At 45.4% G+C, this 12,498-nt stretch overlaps 1 pseudogene; it reads right to left on the reverse strand.

Annotated features, from left to right (window-relative positions):
- Positions 1-4,631: 4,631 nt before the first annotated feature.
- Positions 4,632-11,221, reverse strand: LOC135547956 (protein phosphatase 1B-like; annotated as a pseudogene).
- Positions 11,222-12,498: the final 1,277 nt, after the last annotated feature.

Here is a 12,498-nt window from a genome sequence, read left to right on the forward strand (position 1 = left end):
TGTTGCCAAGAAATAGGGCGGTCATGATAGACCAACCAGGGAAGGCCCAACACCACGGGAAACTAATTCTCTCCTCATAACCCTCCTGCGTTATCATACATAGTGGAGCAGTGGCCTCTCTAATCAGCCCCGAACCTAAAGGACGACTATCTAAGGCATGTACAGGGAAGGGCACATCAACAGCAACAATAGGGATCCCTAATCCAAGTGCAAATGAACGGTTAATCAAGTTCCCAGCTCGCCTGAATCTATTAGCGCCTTATGCTGGGAATGCGGGGAAAACTCAGGGAATTCTATACACACACATGTGCGCAACAGGGAGCTCTGGGTGAGTCGGGTGCCTACTCACCTGGGATGATCCACCAGTGCCCTGCCTGCTCTCTTGACTCCCTGGGGAACCTCCCCAGCACCGACCAGCAGTGTGCCCTCTGCGGCCAAATGTGGTGCAGGAAATGGCCCCCCTCTGGTCACCCTCAGAGCAGCACCTCCGAGCTTCATAGGTGTAGGATCAGAGGTGCTGGGGGATGGAATGGACGGGCCCCGATCCGGACGTCCGCGGATGGCCAACAGGTTATCCAGCCGGATGGATAAATCCACCAGCTGGTCGAGGGTAAGGGTGGTTTCCCTGCATGCCAGCTCCCAACGAACGTCCTCCTGTAGACTGCACCGGTAATGGTCGATTAGGGCCCTTGCAATCCATCCCGCGCTGGCTGCCAGGGTCCTGAAGTCCAGTGCAAAGTCCTGTGCGCTCCTCATCCCCTGTCTAAGATGGAACAAATGTTCCCCCGCCGCTCTTCCCTCTGGTGGATGATCGAAAACCGCCCGGAAGCGACGGGTGAAATCCTCATAGTGGACCAACACTGCGCCTTCTCTCCCCCATATGGCGTTGGCCCACTCAAGTGCTCTCAACCGACCAACAGGAGATGAGGGCGGACACGCTCTCGGGTGGACAGTTGCCAGGTAGAGCTCCAACTGGAGCAGGAACCCCTGGCACCCGGCAGCCGTCCCATCATATGCCCTCGGAAGCGAGAGCCGAATCCCACTGGGCCCAGGTGACGGAGGGGTGGACCGTGGTGTGGGTTGGGGTGAAGTTGATGGAGGTGTGGGAAAACCCCCTCTCTCCCATCGCTCCATGGTGTGCAGCACACAATCCATAGCTGTGCCAAGATTTTGTAGCATCGTCGCGTACTGCTGGACGAGCTCCTCCACAGGTAACGGAGGACTGGGTGCACCTGCAGACTCCATATTTTAGGTGCGTGTTTCTGTAAAGGGTCGATGTACAGCAGGTGGGACAGAGGATGAGTAATAACACATTTTTACTCAAGAAGACAACAAAATAAATTCCACGCAGGGAAAACAATCCAGCTCACAAAATAGTAGCGACTGCTAAACACAGAACAAACATGCACAAAACCAAGTGGGAACCAGAGGGTTAATTAGGGAATAAATAATAATGTAATGGAACCCAGGTGTGTACAATAAAGACAAAACAAATGGACAATGAAACGTAGCTCGGTGGCGGCTAGAAAACCGGTGATGTCGACCACCGAACGCCGCCTGAACAAGGAGAGGCACCAACCCGGAGGAAGTCGTGACAGCGTCAGTATATTGTATATAAAAGTGGATTCTCATGATTGTATTGTCCTTTCTTTTTAGACCACATAGGCCTAATAAAATACAGTACCTCCCTCTCTCTCCTCTCTCTTTCTTTCTGTGTGGTGACTTAAAGAAGAGCAAAGTTAAGGCCTCAAAATCTCGCAGAATTTATCTGAACTAACATCTATCTGAATTTCTGTCATGTCCATTTTGACTGAACGAATAGGCCTACATCGTCGCAGCTCTTTTGCTTGCAATTGCTTGCAATTGCTTATACTTAGAGCTAAGTGTTAATGATATAAGAATAAACTTTATGAATTTACTGAAAATAAATGTAATAATGTTTGTGTAGGGTTCAAAAGTGAAAACTCATTTTGGCATTTGTTTTTATTTAAGGAGAATGCCCTTACAAATTAAGACTGCAGTAAAAGTACAGCAACTGCAGTCGACTGTGGAGTAATTGTAGAATAACTGTAGTGTATTGCAGTTGGACTGCAGTTATACTGCACTCCAACTGCAGTTACACTGCAAAATTACTGCAATAAAACTTATTTTGGATGCAGAGTTTGCAGCATACTGCACTCTAACTGAAGTTGTACTGCCATTATACTGCACTATTACTGCAATCTTGTTCATAAGGGTTATCGACTTACACAAATCCACAAGGAGTCAGTAGTATCCACATTTGTTTAAGCAAGTCAGCCATATCAGCTATGTTTTTTTTAAAGCAGTAAATGAGGCTGAATTAACTGTTTCTCTGACAGACAAGTCTCCGATAATAGCCAGGTGTAGCGGTGGTAAGGATTCACTCCATGGTGCTGAAAGAAAAGCTATGCTGTTGGGACAGATTTACATGTTTGTAGGCCCTAAAAGTTTGTGGGCACCTTTTTTCTCCATTATAGTGCTATAATTTATTGTTTAGTGTTGTGTAGTGACTTTGCTAGCAGGCAACAAAAATGTTTTTTTTGAGTTTGGCTCACCAAGATTTACATGCTAAAATCGCCACTGTCCATTACACATTTTTTCAAAGAGAAATGTGCTGAACACTTGTGTTTTATCTCAAGAAACAAATCCTCCTCGTGGACATGAATGAAATGGAGTCTCTTCGTTGATTTACCATACGTCAGTAATCATTTAATACACAAAAACATTTAATGGTCTTAGTCACATAATCTTTATTCTGTCTGAAAACAGTCAGAACATGTAATGTCTAAACAGTATGTAAGTAAAGCACATACTCATTTAAATCACATTTGATAATATATTAACACATTCATGGATCTACTGACCATTCTTGGGTTTGTCTTGGTCATATGTCATATCACTGTAACATGTTAAATCTAATGTCATCAAGGTAAGTAATGCAGCACAGTACAGGTCATGCAAATCATACCAAACACATGACTGAGAGAGAGAGGTTTGATGACTCTTAAAACTAAACATCAACCTGAAATCCATAAAATAAATGCTTTTAGAATTTTACATTGTTATAGATAATATTGGATGAATATACAGTGGGGAGAACAAGTATTTGATACACTGCCGATTTTGCAGGTTTTACAACAAAGCATGTAGAGGTCTGTAATTTTTATCATAGGTACACTTCAACTGTGAGAGACGGAATCTAAAACAAAAATCCAGAAAATGATTTTTAAGTAATTAATTTGCATTTTATTGCATGACATAAGTATTTGATACATCAGAAAAGCAGAACTTAATATTTGGCACAGAAACCTTTGTTTGCAATTACAGAGATCATACGTTTCCTGTAGTTCTTGACCAGATTTGCACACACTGCAGCAGGGATTTTGTCCCACTCCTCCATACAGACCTTCTCCAGTTCCTTCAGGTTTCGCAAGCTGTCGCTGTGCAATACGGACTTTCAGCTCACTCCAAAGATTTTCTATTGGGTTCAGGTCTGGAGACTGGCTAGGCCACTCCAGAACCTTGAGATGCTTCTTATGGAGCCACTCCTTAGTTGCCCTGGCTGTGTGTTTCGGGTTGTTGTCATGCTGGAAGACCCAGCCACGACCCATCTTCAATGCTCTTACTGAGGGAAGGAGGTTGTTGGCCAAGATCTTGTGATACATGGCCCCATCCATCCTCCCCTCAATACGGTGCAGTCGTCCTGTCTCCTTTGCAGAAAAGCATTCCCGAAGAATGATGTTTCTACCTCCATGCTTCACGGTTGGGATGGTGTTCTTGGGGTTGTACTCATCCTTCTTCTTCCTCCAAACACGGCGAGTGGAGTTTAGACCAGAAAGCTCTATTTTTGTCTCATCAGACCACATGACCTTCTCCCATTCCTCCTCTGGATCATCCAGATGGTCATTGGCAAACTTCAGACGGACCTGGACATGCGCTGGCTTGAGCAGGGGGACCTTGCGTGTGCTGCAGGATTTTAATCCATGACGGCGTAGTGTGTTACTAATGGTTCTCTTTGAGACTGTGGTCCCAGCTCTCTTCAGGTCATTGACCAGGTCCTGTCGTGTAGTTCTGTGTTGATCCCTCACCTTCCTCATGATCATTGATGCCCCACGAGGTGAGATCTTGCATGGAGCCCCAGACCGAGAGTGATTGACCGTCATCTTGAACTTCTTCCATTTTCTAATAATTGTTCCAACAGTTGTTGCCTTCTCACCAAGCTGCTTGCCTATTGTCCTGTAACCCATCCCAGCCTTGTGCAGGTCTACAATTTTATCCTTGATGTCCTTACACTGCTTCCTGGTCTTGGCCATTGTGGAGAGGTTGGAGTCTGTTTGATTGAGTGTGTGGACAGGTGTCTTTTATACAGGTAACGAGTTCAAACAGGTGCAGATAATACACGTAATGAGTGGAGAACAGGAGGGCTTCTTGAAGAAAATCTAACAGGTCTGTGAGAGCCGGAATTCTTACTGGTTGGTAGGTGATCAAATACTTATGTCATGCAATAAAATGCAAATGAATTACTTAAAAATCATACAGTGATTTTCTGGATTTTTGTTTTAGATTCCGTCTCTCACAGTTGAAGTGTACCTATGATAAAAATTACAGACCTCTACATTTGTAAGTGGGAAACCTGCAAAATCGTCAGTGTATCAAATACATGTTCTCCCCACTGTATATCAGATGGTTTGTCAACTACTGAATCATATTGCTGAGCCAGAATCTCAGTGTTTCAAAGTGCCAGGTCCTATAAAATAAAATGTTCCCCATATTCTATAAATTTAAAATCTATAGTTTCAGCTTTCACAAATTGCGTTGTACTTGTTACATCAGGATTTTACTTGGCGTGAGGGATGAGAGACAAAATTCATTTTGTGATTGGTTGAATTGTCACATAATGAAAACAGTTTTTTTGGCATTGATTGTCTTCCAGAGACGTTTCCCAAACGACAGAACCTAGACGAGCTTCTCAGGACCACCAAGCCCCTGGAGAAAAATGTAGACTGCTGTGAGGTGATTGTGCAGACATTCTGACAAAGTTTGAGATTATATAGTTTTGGTATAGTAACTGAGACAATACAAACCCTTACATTAAGTGTAGTAGGATTGTGTGCCTCTTTCTTTCGTAATAGGCGGAGATGCTACAGTTCCTTCTGCAACAGGTTTGAGGACAAGCAGTTTCTCTACTCAGATGATCCTTACTGCACTTTGTTATTTAGTACCTCTTGTACTGTAATGAACTTTTAGCACCATGCATTCAGATGAATTTACTTGCTCTGCAGACCGCCTCCAGGCGGTAAGCCTGGGACATCAGTGTTTGCCAGAACAGTGAGGACAGAGAACAGATCAGTCTCCTTCCCCTGAGTACTCAGTTCCTCATAAATCTCTATCAAAGGAAGAGGGCAGTAGTTACAGACAAAACAATGATTAAAATGCCCTCTTTCAGGGGCAATTAACTATAGCAGTGTAAACCCTGTTGTAAACTCATGGATAAACTGAAGTGGGGGAATATAAGTATGCACCCAACGACCACCACATCACTGCACCTGCCACTTTGGACTCCAGCAGGTCTTCCAGCTCTGCCTCCTGGTGTATTGCTTCTGCTGAGAGCTGGGGGGCGCCAGGGAAGCAGACCAAGATGATACTGATATTGTCCAGACGGCCCTGCAGAGGAGAACAAGTCAACCAAGATTAGTAGCTACAGTTACAGTACACAGAGATGACCTCATGTTAGGGTACAGTACAGACCTGACATGAGTACGTCTTACGTTTGTAAACAGGGTTGACTGTTATTAGTGAATCTTAGTGATGTATGCTGACCTCTGAACAGAGTGTGCGATAGGATAATCTTTCCAACCATTATGATAATGGTGAAAATCACCTGCGCTGTAGATGTTGTTGTTGGTCAAGTGCCAAATTGGGTGAGTGCCAAACGAGGCTTACTATAAAGATACTAGCAGGATTACAACAGACGCCTGCTCTGAGGGCAGGTGCTAAGTAGTGACCTTTGACCTCCAATTACGACCACTTCTCTTCTGTATTCATCTGATCCTTATGAAATAAGGCCCCTTTTGTCGAAGAGGTCACCCATTCTCAACTGATAGTAGGTGTGTTAGAATAGATTGTTAGCCACAGGTAGTTGTTTTCAGTGACTGATGTTAGCCGTTGGTGACTGTGTTGGCTTTAGATTATGTGTGTCTGTCTGTAAGATGTGAGCAAGCAGCATTGGCTTCCCTGATGTGACCTGAGTGGGCCAATATAAGTCTAATGTACCAATGCTGTAGGCAAGCTTAGCCTTTGTTTAACACTGGCCGTCCACACAGCAAAGCTAAAGCACTGTGTTTCCTTTCAGGAACATGAAAAGCCTACTTCCTCCTTCATGCAGAACTGAACTGATTCTTGAAATGATTACTAAGGTGAAGTGTGGTGAAGTGTTGTGAGTCTGCACAACTCTGCCAGGACCTAAGATCAAGAGAGACACTCAAGTGTTTTAGTACTATATCTTTTGACACAATGATGAAAATAATCATGGCCTCTAAACCTTCAAGCTGCATACTGGACCCTATTCCAACTAAACTACCGAAAGAGCTGCTTCCTGTGCTTGGCCCTCCTATGTTGAACATAATAAACGGCTCTCTATCCACCGGATGTGTACCAAACTCACTAAAAGTGGCAGTAATAAAGCCTCTCTTGAAAAAGCCTAACCTTGACCCAGAAAATATAAAAAACTATCGGCCTTTATCGAATCTTCCATTCCTCTCAAAATTTTTAGAAAAGGCTGTTGCGCAGGAACTCACTGCCTTACTAAAGACAAACAATGTATACGAAATGCTTCAGTCTGGTTTTAGACCCCATCATAGCACTGAGACTGCACTTGTGAAGGTGGTAAATTACATTTTAATGGCATCAGACCGAGGCTCTGCATCTGTCCTCGTGCTCCTAGACCTTAGTGCTGCTTTTTATACCATCGATCACCACATTCTTTTGGAGAGATTGGAAACCCAAATTGGTCAACACGGACAAGTTCTGGCCTGATTTAGATTTTATCTGTCGGAAAGATATCAGTTTGTCTCTGTGAATGGTTTGTCCTCTGACAAATCAACTGTAAATTTCAGTGTTCCTCAAGGTTCCGTTTTAGGACCACTATTGTTTTCACTATATATTTTACCTCTTGAGGATGTCATTCGAAAACATAATATTAACTTTCACTGCTATGCGGATGACACACAGCTGTACATTTCAATGAAACATGGTGAAGCCCCAAAATTGCCCTCGCTAGAAGCATGTGTTTCAGACATAAGGAAGTGGATGGCTGCAAATGTTCTACTTTTAAACTCGGACAAAACAGAGATGCTTGTTCTAGGTCCCAAGAAACAAAGAGATCTTCTGTTGAATCTGACAATCAATCTGAATGGTTGTACAGTCATCTGTAATAAAACTGTGAAGGACCTTGGCGTTACTGTAACGGGTTTCTTCTAACTCCTCCTCTGACGAAGAGGTGGAACAAGGATCGGACCAAAATGCAGCGTGGTTAGTTAGATACATCTTTAATGAAGATGAAACACAAACAATACAAAAACAACAAACGTGGAAAACCGAAACAGCCCTATCTGGTGCAACAAACACAGAGACAGGAACAATCACCCACAAACACACAGTGAAACCCAGGCTACCTAAATGTGGTTCCCAATCAGAGACAATGACTAACACCTGCTTCTGATTGAGAACCATATCAGGCCAGACATAGAAATAGACAAACAAGACATCCAACATAGAATGCCCACTCAGATCACACCCTGACCAAACAAAACATAGAAACATACAAATAAACTATGGTCAGGGTGTGACAGTTACTCTGGACCCTGACCTCTCTTGAGAAGAACATATCAAGACTGTTTCAAGGACAGCTTTTTTCCATCTACGTAACATGGCAAAAATCAGAAACTTTCTGTCCAAAAATGATGCAGAAAAATGTATCCATGCTTTTGTCACTTCTAGGTTTGACTACTGCAATGCTCTACTTTCCGCTACCCGGATAAAGCACTAAATAAACTTCAGTTAGTGCTAATTACGGCTGCTAGAATCCTGACTAGAACCAAAAAAAATGATCATATTACTCCAGTGCTAGCCTCCCTACACTGGCTTCCTGTCAAGGCAAGGGCTGATTTCAAGGTTTTACTGCTAACCTACAAAGCATTACATGGGCATGCTCCTACCTATCTCTCTAATTTGGTCCTGCCGTACATACCTACACGTACGCTACGGTCACAAGACGCAGGCCTCCTAATTGTCCCTAGAATTTCTAAGCAAACAGCTGGAGGCAGGGCTTTCTCCTATAGAGCTCCATTTTTATGGAATGGTCTGCCTACCCATGTGAGAGACGCAAACTCGGTCTCAACCTTTAAGTCTTTACTGAAGACTCATCTCTTCAGTGGGTCATATGATTGAGTGTAGTCTGGCCCAGGAGTGTGAAGGTGAACGGAAAGGCTCTGGAGCAACGAACTGCCCTTGCTGTCTCTGCCTGGCCGGTTCCCCTCTTTCCACTGGGATTCTCTGCCTCTAACCCTATTACAGGGGCTGAGTCACTGGCTTACTAGGGCTCTTTCATACCATCCCTAGGAGGGGTGCGTCACTTGAGTGGGTTGAGTCACTGATGTGATCTTCCTGTCTGGGTTGGCACCGTGGCGGAGATCTTTGTGGGCTATACTCGGCCTTGTCTCAAGATGGTAAGTTGGTGGTTGAAGATATCCCTCTAGTGGTGTGGGGGCTGTGCTTTGGCAAAGTGGGTGGGGATATATCCTTCCTGTTTGGCCCTGTCCGAGGGTGTCATCGGATGGGGCCACAGTGTCTCCTGACCCCTCCTGCATCAGCCTCCTGTATTTATGCTGCAGTAGTTTATGTGTCTGGGGGCTAGGGTCAGTTTGCTATATCTGGAGTACTTCTCCTGTCCTATCCGGTGTCCTGTGTGAATTTAAGTATGCTCTCTCTAATTCTCTCTTTCTCTCTTTCTTTCTTTTGCTCTCTCGGAGGACCTGAGCCCTAGGACCATGCCTCAGGACTACCTGACATGATGACTCCTTGCTGTCCCCAGTCCACCTGGCCGTGCTGCTGCTCCAGTTTCAACTGTTCTGCCTGTGATTATTATTATTTGACCATGCTGGTCATTTATGAACATTTGAACATCTTGGCCATGTTCTGTTATAATCTCCACCCGGCACAGCCAGAAGAGGACTGGCCACCCCACATAGCCTGGTTCCTCTCTAGGTTTTTTCCTAGGTTTTGGCCTTTCTAGGGAGTTTTTCCTAGCTACCGTGCTTCTACACCTGCATTGCCTGCTGTTTGGGGTTTTAGGCTGGGTTTCTGTACAGCACTTTGAAATATCAGCTGATGTACGAAGGGCTATATAAATAAATTTGATATGATTTGATGATTATTTCACAGGATTAAGATTATGAAATATAAAATAAAGCCTCTGCTAAAATAATGTAATCACAGATTGTTTAACTAACAGCATGTCCGTGTGGCTCATGTTTAACCAGATCAGAGAATGTTGCCCTGTCTACATTAAGGAAAGTGCATCCACATTTTGACAGCGAATTGATACACTTATGCTCCAACATGTACATGTAGGGATTATTTATAAAGGTCACTGATGTGGTCCACACACACTGATCTACAGGTGATCTATGACCATGAGTACTGACCTTGTAGAGGCAGTGGTCAATGACCTGGAAACAGACATCTCTGAGGTCAGTGCAGACGCGCAGCCGACTCTGGATGAAGGCACATAAGCTCCTCGTTGGAGACCGTGTCCCACACCCCATCACAGGCCAGCACCAGAAACTCATCCCCGGGCGATCGCTCCACCACACACACCTCTGGCTCCGGAGACACCATCTGTTGGGTGGGCGGTCGGTTCACTGTCCCCTTGTAGCTGAAGTCCCCCAGGGCTCGGGACACGGCCAAGGAGCCGTTGATGCGCTGCAGGGACACGGAGCCGATGCGCTCCCTCTCCAGAGGGCTGTAGGGCTTGTGGTCCTCAGTGGAGAAGCACACCTGCCCTGCCTGGCACAGCATGGCATTTGAGGAGTCACATGCTTTACTCCTAAGAGTAGAATGCTGCATATAAATATCTGCTCTCGAATGAGCCATCATTGTATCAAGATCTGTTCATGCATCTATTTTGAAGCAAGCATCTTTATAAACTAAGAGATACAACTGGCTGGTAAGTAACATGATAAGTCTGTCAAGTTTTTTTCACCTGTAGCTAGGACCTGATCCAGCAGGTGTTGTGAAACGTACTGTGCCACTTTGTTTCCCGCGTGCCCATCAAACACAGCAAAGAAGCTCCAGTCTGCCAGCCCTGTGCCCGGCTGAGGCACACAGTTGTGGTAGTCCTCCATGTTTGCCCTCCAGCCCTGCATGCTGCACAGAGCGTAGGTCAGGCCCCAGCAGGAGCAACCCTCCTCAGTCAACTTGTCCAGGATGGGACGGTCCAGGTAGGGGCTGGGGATCACCTCCTCTCTTTCCCCGTCTGTGTGCTCTGCCCCTCCATGCCCCCCTCCTTTGAAGAAGGAGCTGACCCTCTTCTCTGTCTCCTTCACCAGCTGCCGGACAAATGCAGGCATCTCAATGCTCCCCTTCCGTGCAGTCCTCATGGCTACAGCAGCTGACAGTGTGGACTGGGCGTCTTCTCTCCCTCCTGTGGGCCGTTGGCTAGGCCTGTGCCCTACTGTGTGCTGCCTGTATAGGCCCGTTGCTCCAGGCCTCTCAGAGTATGGGTGCCCAGGTTGATGCTTTTGGTCTGGCTTACGTATTTTCTCTGTGTTGGTGCTTCTAGCTGCTCACCCCCCTCTCTCTCTTCTCTCTTCCTGTTCTCTCTGGAAATCTCACTGATCTGCACTCTCTCCCATTTTTATACCTTCTCTGTCTTTGTTAGCACTGCCTCTACTCTGTAGTCTTTTCATTTCACCTTCTCTATCTTTTTTTCATAGCTCTTCCCTTTCTCCATATTTTCGCTAGCCTTGTTATTTTCACTGCCTCCTCTGTGATTGTTTGGCTATTTATGTTCACCAATCCCAGAGCAGCATAGCTCATCCATGTCATGCATGCACTGTCACTCTCCCTCTCTCCCTGCCTGTCTTCCTATCTGTGCCTCTGTCTTTCATTCCTCCCCTTCCAGCTCTCTGCTAATCTCAACCTTTAATGAGTCTGGATTATCAAGCTTCTACGCCTGCAGATTAGAGGAGTGTCAGCCTTTTATAATAGCAGCACAGACAGCATGTGAGAGGATGGAACTGGGAGAGAGAGAGGGAGAGACTGGGAGTAAGGAAGTGAAGGAGGCAGGGAAAGAGAGAGACAGGAAGAGAGAGCGAAAGAAGGCATTGATGCTCCCTTTGAAAGCCATTATGAGCCATGCGGTGGTTCATTTTTTGTGTTTTACTTTGCCTTAAGCTGAATCTGTGAATGACGCACTTAGCTCTGGCCTTGGCCAGTATTCATTTAGAACTTGCCTAACACTATTCATACCCATTATTCATATGCAAATAAATACTGAACCCTGGTGTAGATTTGATTGATTCAAATCAAAACAAATGTTATTTGTCACATGCGCCGAATACAACAGGTGTAGACCTTACAGTGAAATACTAACTTACAAGCCCTTAACCAACAATGCAGTTTTAAGAAAATACCTCAACAAAAGTAAGCTATAAGAATAATAAATGATTAAAGAGCAGCAGTAAATAATAGCGGGGCTATATACAGGGAGTACCGGTACAGTCAATGTGCGGGGGCACCGGCATCGAGGTACATATAGGTAGAGTTATTAAAGTGACAATGCACTTATAATAATAACAGAGAGGAGCAGCAGCGATCAAGAGGGGGGGATGCAAATAGTCTGGATAGCCATTTGATTAGCTGAGGAGGAGTCTTATGGCTTGAGGGTAGAAGCTGTTTAAAAGCCTCTTGGACCTAGACTTGGCGCTCCGGTACCGCTTGCCATGCGGTAGCAGAGAAAACAGCCTATGGTGGCTGGATTCTCTGGATTCTTTGACAGTTTTTAGGGCCTTCCTCTGACACTGCCTGGTATAGAGGTCCTAAATGGCAGGAAGCTTGGCCCCGGTGATGTACTGGGCCATACGCACTACGCTCTTTAGTGCCTTGCGGTCGGAGGCCGAGCAGTGATGCAACCAGGATGCTCTCGGTGGTGCAGCTGTAAAAGCTTTTGAGGGTCCGAGGACCCATGCCAAATCTTTTCAGTCTCCTGAGGGGGAATAGGTTTTTTCGTGCCCTCTTCACGACTGTCTTGTTGTGCTTGGACCATGTTAGTTTGTTGGTGATGTGGACGCCAAGGAACTTGAAGCTCTCAACCTGCTCTACTGCAGCCCCCCGTCGAATAGAATGGGGGCGTGCTCAGTCCTCCTTTTCCTGTAGTCCACAATCATCTCCTTTGTCTTGATCACTGTTTCCCCAGTT

This window comes from Oncorhynchus masou, chromosome 11, assembly GCF_036934945.1.
Source record: "Oncorhynchus masou masou isolate Uvic2021 chromosome 11, UVic_Omas_1.1, whole genome shotgun sequence".
In the NCBI taxonomy this organism is placed as follows: Eukaryota; Metazoa; Chordata; class Actinopteri; order Salmoniformes; family Salmonidae; genus Oncorhynchus; species Oncorhynchus masou.